Genomic DNA, 9,920 nt, shown 5'->3' with positions numbered 1-9,920 from the left:
TAGTAGTAGTAGTAGTACAGCACATGTGTGCGCCACAGGCCCAGCATAGTAGTAGTAGCAGAGGTAATAGTAGCAATAGTAATAGTAGTAGTAGTACAGCACATGTGTACAAATGTGTAAAAATGGCACCAGGTCCTTATGATAATGATTATGAACCCAAATTATGATGGTGCGGGTCCAGACAACTGATGAAAACAAGACCCTTAGACAACTTAAAAGAAATAATGATGTTCCGCCGATAGGTGGGAATTTTCCAGTACACCAAGGAGGTTAAGATATTGACCTCCTTGAGTACACTCACTCCTCAAAAGTCCTGTTAGCTGCATTCACATCCTCTTCTGTGTACATTTCACACTGATCACAAAAGAAAACAAAACTGAAAACTGCCGGTGTAAGAGACTTTGCTAAAACATGGCCCTTAATTAGAACAACCAACAAAACTAGATCCCCCCCCCCAATCCCCTCACCCTGTAAAGATGCTGACTCCAGATGATGGTCTTGAAGTTCTTCAGGACAACACAAATCATGACTTGAAATGACATGATACTGGCTGACCAATGCAGATTCAAAAAATCTTATACTTATAAATTATCATGTTCTTATTAAATCTACATGTATGATAAACTGTATGATCAACTCCAAAAATTCTATCAATATAGATCAAATGTACATACATGTACTATCTTGCCAGCAAAAGGAAAATACTGTTGACTGTTGAGTATGATAACTTTGTTGCACAAGAATTGCTACATACATAAAGTAGTAAATGACATGTACCGTACCATCTGCTGTTTGTGTAGTATGTCATTATATAACTAATTTATTGGTAGAACTATTTGCAGCTATCAGGCGAATTGTGGGCTCATATCCTTATCATCATCTTCAAGCGAGATCTTTGATACGTTAAAAAAAGCTAATACTGTAGTCGGTAATTATCGTGGTAGAAGCCTTAGCCTTACAGAATTATATTGTTAAAGGAAACATTTCGAAAAAAAATCGATGAGTGTATGCGAGAGGAGGTGAAGCTAAATATGTTAGGGTTAAGGGATTCCGATCTGGCGAAACTGATGTTTCTATCAGCAGAAATAGATTATTTTAATGACTAATGTCGAGGTTGGAGTGACTGATGACAGACATCTACGTACCTTGGTATGGATGGTAAATAAGGAATATCAAGTAATTGTATGTTATTGTTTAGATTTCAAAGAATACAAAAAGGTGTGTTACATTTAAGGTTTTAATATGTTATCATCTAGGACGTGTGACGTTAAAGGTTTCTTTATGCAGTAAGGAAAACAATTCAGGTTTCATTATCTATAGTACAGCTATGTGGCTAAGGAACCTGAGATGGGCGATGCCCTATATTACATATGGTGTGGGAATGACTTTAAGTTAACTTTTAAATCTTAAAATATTGCTATGGTACTGTACTGTATCACTACAAACTGTGTGTATAAAAAAATATACATTATGCTACACTGTGAAATACATGCTTTTCACAGATTAAGATATATATATTGTACGTTATTACTATATTCTTAATATGAATATATTTATATATATATTTATATATATATACACATATATATATATACAAACGTTTACATATGTAAAATACATGCTGCTTTTCATAAACAACGGAAGGAACTTGTACAAACCTTAAGACATTAACTCACATCTGTCATATATAAAGAATTTCTTACCACCTCCTTTTCCTCCACCTGGTCACTCCTGTGTGCTGAGATTCAATCTGAGATTCACCAGGAGAAATCTTAAGACTTTAGATGTTTGATCAACTGTACTGCATCCGTCAGAAATTTCTCAATGAATTCTACAGCTTGAAAGGATGTATGATGCATACCAATCCAATTTCTAATGTATTTCGTCTTTTTTAGAAGCGTAATGCTGACAACACAATAAAACGGCAACTTTAAAAGCACATAATACTGCCTACTGTCTCTTTTTTGTCTATTTCAAAGCAGCACATTCAATTTGTAGAAATATAAGGAACAACGTATGAAGATCGACTTGAAATGTAACAAAACTAAAAGAAACATGCACCCAGTTTCTTATGTCTCTGATTTCGAGCTACCATATTGTCCCTAGTTTATTTGAAGTTTGTATAAAACCTTTATTGCCCGGTGCTTAGGTTAGCATGACAAATGTGATCCACATCATTGTAATACTATATACAGACGGTAGCTGGCAAGAATGACGATATATTATAGTAAGGTGGTCTTATGGTCAGGTTGTTGACGAAAGGTTATGGGCTTGAACCCTTAACAGGCCCCAATGCTGTGCCCTTGTGACAGGCACTTTACATCTTCTTTACTCCACTTACATGGAAAATTATGATGTCTGGGATGGGAGGTCAAGCCGACCCCGTGTTTCAGGAAAACCACGCCTCAAGTATGTTACAGATCTCTCCGCACTTAAAGGAGTCCTAAACTCCAGAAGGCAGTGTTATTTTCCACTAGATTATGTATCAATTAATACATAATCAGCCCACTTTTTGCAGAATTCCGCTTGTGGAGGATTACACAAAGTGTGTTTTTTTAAAACAATATGATACTCACTTAACCCGTGCAGATCCTACCCATGTATTCCCTCAGCATAAACATACATTTTTAAACGAGGATATTTTCGGCGTAAATGAGGGTGGTTAAGCACAATAAGAAGGCCAATTGTTAAAAAGGTATTAAAGAACACATACATGTAGCAAGAAGAGTTTTTCTTAATCACCCTGACATTCTTTTTGTAATCCAACTTTTGTCAGACATTGTCAGGCACATTGTATTAACACATTGGCTGAGGTTGTTTAATCTAATTAATAAAAAAATAGAGGGTGACCTGGGGAATTTGGTAGAATACAGAACGCTTTTTGATGCGCATGGGACTAGTGGGTACTTTATCGTATATTGTTAAAAAAAATTAATTTTTACTTCCTAACATTACCATCCATTATATTGGAAAATAACTCCCCCCTCTGGGGTTTAGGACTCCTTTAAAGAAAAGAGTATGTATCCATTTATTTTCTTATTTATTTATTTCTGTTTTCTTTATACAGGGTAGGACGCTCTCAGTGCTAACCACACTGCTTTCCAGGCGCGCCCTGTACAGAACAACATAAATGGACTTAATAACATAAACAAGGAAATAACATAAGTTAATGAACAAAAAGTAACCAAAATAACAATATTTACACAACCGAGCGTCAAATCCAAATCATATACCGTAAATCAAAGTCAATGTGGCAGGCCGGGTCTGGAGGTCAGAGGTCAGCAGTGATGTTTTAGAAGCTTTTTGAAAGTTAGGCCCTGAGTTTCTGGACATTGTCAGAGAGAGATTTCCCACAGTTGGCCCAAACAGTATAACAATACTCAATCTTTGGTAGAACCATACAGTTGAACAACATAGACAGTGTCTTAAGTGGTAAAACGGTAACTACACGTCTTATCACTCCTAGCCTAGATGACACCGCAGTGCACAGTTTGTTGATGTGTAAGCTCCATGTTAGACAGGGGTCGAACCAAACACCCAGATATCTAAAACATGAAACCACTTCCAAATACGTTCCAGAAAGAGTGGGATTTATTTCTTCATTACCTAGACGCATCCTTCTCATCCATCTAGGTGTGCGTGAATTGAATCTTACAGACTTGTTTTAGTGAAAGGCGCACATGTATGATTGATAGGTAAAAGATGAATAATGATCTATTTTCACTTATTTTGAGAAACAATGTTAGCTTTCAGAATTTAGTTCTCCCAAAAAACTCATGGTCTCACCCGAACCAGTTGATTATGCATGCTGAAGTATATATATGCAAATTCATTTTTCTGGGAAGGCGAGTCAACTGTATTTTAGGACGTACAAGTAGACATATTCATGTGTAACCACTCAACCTTTCATCCATGGAAACAATAGAATTTAACAGAAAATATGCCGAAAGTAAAAAATTTCCTCGCTAGTTTCCCCCAAAGGTTTAAGAGGTATTCTAGTTTCTGAAGTAAAACAGGTCCTGGAGTAAACAACCTGCTCAAGTATCAATATTTAAAGATCTAGGTTTAGACAATTAAGGTAGGCATAAAAATTAGAATAAGCTAAAACTGTTTGCCACACCCTGTAACTGATCAGCTGCTGAAGGACGTATCCTACAAGCGCAGCAGCAACAAGAGGACGAAAATTCCTTCACGACTTCCTCGCCCAGTAGGTGTCAACCGAAGACGTTCCTATCTAGACTTAAGGACACATTTAGACAACTCGAAAGGTTAGTCGTTTTCGTAAACAGCATTAGCATATTACACATTCTGAGGTGATGGTGAATCGGAGGATGCAAATAATTTTGAGTTTAAGCAGAGAATCCTTTCACATAGGAAAAAAAATTCCCTATCTGGAAGGTCCGGGCTGATTGGGGGGACTAAGAATTAATTAACAGATGTAATTTAGCCTTTAACTTGTAAGCCCAGGGAATATGATATCACTTGCATTATGCACTTTAATGCCACTTAGGTAAAATTGAAGTCATGCAGGTATTTGTTATGTCTTAGTCTATCTTTCACATGCTGGCCTGCACCAGAGTTAGGGTAAGGCTACAGTGAAGATCTTTAGTAAAATAAATGCAAGAGATGCAGGTTAAATTTGCCAGGTGCGTGTAATTTTGAAAGTTGCCTATAAAAAAAGTGCGCGCATGCCGAAAAATGCAGTTTTCCCAAAGGACTAATGGTCTCACCCAAAGTATGTGTTAAGGGTATGCATACTGTTTGAAGTATATGCAAATGCCTTTTTCTGTCAAGGCGAGTCAATTGCATATTAGGAGGTACTTGTAGACGTGCTCATGTCAAGCCTCCCAGCCTTGCATTTGCATCCATCAAAATATTTTGATTTAGAATAAATTATGAAGAAAAAAATCGCTAATCTTCCGCCAGAGTTTGAGAGGTATCACAGTTTCTGTAGAGTAAGGTTACAATGAAGATAAGTAAAAAGAAATGTAAAAGGTACAGGTAAAATTTGCCTGGTACATGTAATTTTGAAAGTCATTATATAAAAGTGCGCGCATGCTGACAAATGCAGTTGAAGCTTTAGTAACAATATGGCTAGAATGAATAAGGGCCGGGTTTGGAGCAGCAGGCTTATGTCTAGCCGAAGCAGGTGATTAGGGTATATCATGCTGAATGTTTTCTTTGATCTGTGACATATCAAGGAAAAAGAGGTCAAAATGATATGAAATGGTTTCGACATGGAGGAAAGTGTATATCTGAGTAAACTCACTCCCTGAAAATGTGCGTACCAAGGGTTGCACGTACACAGACGTTATCCTCAGATTCTTCTAAATATAAGGTTCCGCATAATTTTTTCTGGATCTAAGAATCAGCAAATCATATTGATGTGGCCGAAACAAACAGAAACTGGCAGAGTTTATAATGACAGAGTATATCCCTTTGATACGTTTGGCGTTATTTATTGCATGTACATGAATGTTAGAGCTCTTCAACTGCCATATGATAAAGCTACTAAGAAACCATTGCCATAAGTGTCTGCAGAATTTTTGATGTTGAATTGTTAAAATTTCAGGGCAGGTCCTGTTACTTACACGCATTGTTTTTTGTTGGCAGGGCAGCATGAGATGTACACTTTACACGCTGATTATCCTTCTCATTGTACTGAAGGATGCCAGAAGCTGGTGGCTCAACCAGAAGCCAAAAGATGACTGCAAGAATGATTGTGAAATCTCTGTCTGCATATGCACCAATATGGGCCTCACTAGCATGCCTCAGAACCTGCCAGCATCCATGTCTCACTTGAATTTGGCAGAAAATCGGATTACATATTTAAGTCTATCAGAGCTCATAAGGTATAGAGATCTGGATTCATTGGACCTATGTGGTAACCAGATTACTACCATTCCACCTGGCGTATTTTCAGATCTAGCAAAGCTCCAATTGTTGAACCTATGCAACAATCAAATAAATGAAATTCAGGCTAGTGTATTTACAAATCTACCAAATCTCGCAAATTTGTACCTATACTACAATAGAATAACCAACATTCACACTGGTGCATTCTCAAATCTGCCAAAGCTCACAGAGTTGTCCCTGACAGGCAACCAGATAACTTATATCCACCCTGGTATATTTTCAAATCTGCCCCAGCTAGACATCCTGTGCCTTGACGAAAACAACATAATTGAGATCCTGCCTGGAGCATTTTCACATCTAGAAAGACTTGGAAATTTGTATCTGGAGAAGAACCAGATAACTAAGATTAACCTCAACACAATCTCAAACTTACCCCACCTCGGAAACCTGTACCTGTATGCCAACAAAATAACTGAGATTCAGCCAAGAGCATTCTCAAATCTACCACTACTGACAGGATTGCGCCTGAACTCCAACCAGATATCTGCCCTTCCCCTGTCAGCATATAAAATGTTGGCATCTATTCCCAATGTATGGATTTCCGATAACCCCTGGCAGTGTGACTGTAGGATGGCGCCCTTCAGGTTAAGAATGAATGGGTCTTGTAGGTTTGAGAACCAAATAGTATGTTCCCAGCCTGCCATGTTCTCTGGACAAAAGCTTAAAGATATCAACCCTAAAGACCTGAACTGTTCACTGGCAACAACTCCCACAATGGCACCATTCACCACACTGCCTGTTCATCCAAGTAAAATATCAACTTTGCCTCATGCTGGCCGATTGGGAAGTGGCACCAACTACTACGATATCACCACTTTCCACACGTCTCGCTATCACCGGCACTTCAAGCAAAAGGATGTCTCTAAAGCACGCCCTGTAGGCGCCACACCCATTACACTGCCTCTTGGTGCAAAACCAGAAAGCGACAATCCCCATGAATCTAATGTTACTAAAAGTCTTAGTTTCCCCCTAAACAGTACATTGGCAACAACTTCTACAATTATGGCATCATTAACCACACTGTCTGTAAAACCAATCAAAATACCAACTTCGCCTGTTGATGCTCAATCTGAAAGTTCTAACAGCTCCACTAACCACACATGTCGCTCCAAACTAAATGCTGACTCAACAGTACGCCCTGTAGGCACAACATTCACCACACTGCCCGTCGATCAAAGTACTCTAGAAGGCAACAGTTCCCATAAATCTGCTCCCAGTTTCCCCCTACCTGTTCTCATTGGCTCTGTCTGTGGTCCGATAGCTGGTGTTTTCCTGATTGGTGCCATCATTCTCACAATCTGGCACAAGAGGAGGAACAAAGATCCTCCTTCAGGTCCAAATGCCAAAATTGTTTTGGATGATGGCAGTCCAGCTGCCGTACAGCCAAATCATTTTAACGAAAATGTAGAAACACCAAAGAACGGAACCCAAACATCTGAAGCTGTGGGACCAGCCAAACGTATTGACAGAAATATTGGTTTGACTGAAAGTGTTAGCAGCAAAAGTACCACAACTACTGTTACTGTAACGACCAGTGATCATTGTTACCTGTATAAATACATGGATACGCAAAATCATCAGACAGGACAGGGTCAGTCTCACGCCATCAACGAATCCAACACAAACACCACTAATGGCACTGGCCAGACAGGGCAGGGTCACGCTAAGGACACTGCTCATTCTTTGGATGTTATTCATCTATCGCGTAATGCACTGTTAGCTGCCTTACAGTCAAATCCTATGTATGCTGACGTGAAAACACCGCCAAATGACCCACCGTCTACTGAAATAACCAGTGGTCATTGTGGGACAGGACAGGGCGACTATCAGGCCATCACTGACCCCAAAATCAGCAGCACAGCTACTGTACATGCAGTTACCAGTAACCATGATCAGACAGGACAGGGCCAGTCTCCGGCTACCACTGATGAATTCCCAAATGATAGAAATCTTCTATACAACACAGAGGTGGCTCCCTCAGAGCCTAATCCTGTGTACAAATGTGTAAATGATCAAACAGAGCAGGGCCAGTCTCAGGCTATCAATGATGAACCACCAGATAGTAAAAATCTCCTATACAACACAGAGCAAGCGTCCTCAGAGCCGAATCATGTGTACAAAATGTAAGAATGAATAACATTTGATGGAAGAAATCTTATCTACACCACAGGGCAGCACACGTGTGCAAATGTGTTAAAACGGCACCAGGTCCTTATATTAATGATTATGAACCCAACATATGAAGGTATAGGTCCAGGGCAAGCTGATAAAAACAAGACTCTTAGACCACTTGATTGAAGAAAGAAATAATCATACTCCGACGATAGGTGGGAATTTCCCAGTACACTCAATAAAAAGTGCAGATGCCCTGTTAGGCGTCTCACATCCTCTTCTGTGTGAAAATGCAGACTGTCACAAAACTGAAAGATGCAGGTGTAAGAGGCTTTGCTTAAAACGTGGTATATCATCTATTATGTTCTTACTACATTCTTAATATGAGTAAATACAGTCAACTACGATAAAGAATATCAGTATGGATCAAATGTACATATTACCTTAACAGCAAAAGGAAATATATATTTGACTGTGTTTGAGTATGATAACTTCATTGCACAAGAATTGTCACATACATAAAATAGTAAATTGCATGTACCGTCTACTATTTGTGAAGTATTTCATGGATTAGTCTTAGTTCTACTGATGTATTGGTAGAACTTTTTGCAGCTATCATGCAATTGTGAGCTCATCTCCTTATCATCATCTTCAAGTGAGATCTTTGATACGTGAAAAAGGCTAACACTGTAGTCGTTAATTATCGTGGTTGAAGCCTTATAAGATAATAGTGATGAAGGAAACATTACAACAACAAAAATCAGTGTGTGTATACGAGAGGAGGTGAAGCTAATATGTTAGAGTTAAGAGATTCCGATCCGGAAGAACTGGTTTTCCAACAGTAGAGATTGCTGAATAAAAAGACCTTTTCTTATACAATCAAGAGATTGATTCAACCGACATTTCGGTGACTATCTGTCACTTTCTTCAAGGCAATTCTGATTAGTTCACATTGCACTGTCGGTTTAATAAATCTCTTGGTTGTGTTCAAAGAGTATTTTTATTCAGTGACTTACCAACGTGATGAAACTATTCACGGAGTGGAGATTGCTATCTGCCAGAATTAGCAGGTGATTCTGATGACTAATATCGAGGTTGGAGTCTCTGACGACAGACAGGATCGCATTCAGAATCTCAGGCAGTACGATCAGAGATTCTACCAGTTAGATCCCAACCGTAGTCTATGTCGACCGACTCTGATTGCAACGGTAGAATCATAGTTTCGGTCAAATCGCAATCTCTATGTACCCTAACATCGATTGTAAATACTGAATATCAAGTAATTGTATCATGTCGAATAGCTTTCCAAGAATACAAAAAAAGTGTTAGATTTAAGGTTTCATTGTATCATTTTCTAAGGATGTGTTAGATTTAAGGTTTCATAATACTAGTACTGGGAAAAAAATCCCCTCTCATTATCATTACTTTAACATCTTAATACTTTACTAGTCGATCGTTTTGTACTCGTTTTTATTCCTCCCTTTTACTACTGTGAACGTCCAACCACCATCAGGCCTTCCTAATAAGGTTTGGATAGAAGATTTGGCGGGGAAAGTCTGCACCTTGGTACAAACAGTTGCTAGTTTTCCTCATCTGTTTTCATATTGAACCTTGCTAAATTTTCATTTTAATATGTCCGAGAACCAAGACCTGTGTGGCTTTACTAAAACACGCATGCACACAAATACATATAGAAAAGATGATGATTGATAACAACAGATTTATTTTGTGGCACATAGAAAAATATAATCTTACACCCCAGGTTCAATCTAAAATATGTCACTGAAGAATTTCATTCGCAAGACTTTCTGTGAATATGGACAAACAGGTACACGAAGGCAATACAACAACAGCCACCATCTTTGCTATAAACATTCACCATTCCATGGATA

Source organism: Branchiostoma lanceolatum, chromosome 1 (genome assembly GCF_035083965.1).
Source record: "Branchiostoma lanceolatum isolate klBraLanc5 chromosome 1, klBraLanc5.hap2, whole genome shotgun sequence".
Lineage (NCBI taxonomy): Eukaryota > Metazoa > Chordata > Leptocardii > Amphioxiformes > Branchiostomatidae > Branchiostoma > Branchiostoma lanceolatum.
The sequence above is the reverse complement of the archived record's forward strand: the minus strand, read 5'-3'. Positions refer to the sequence as shown.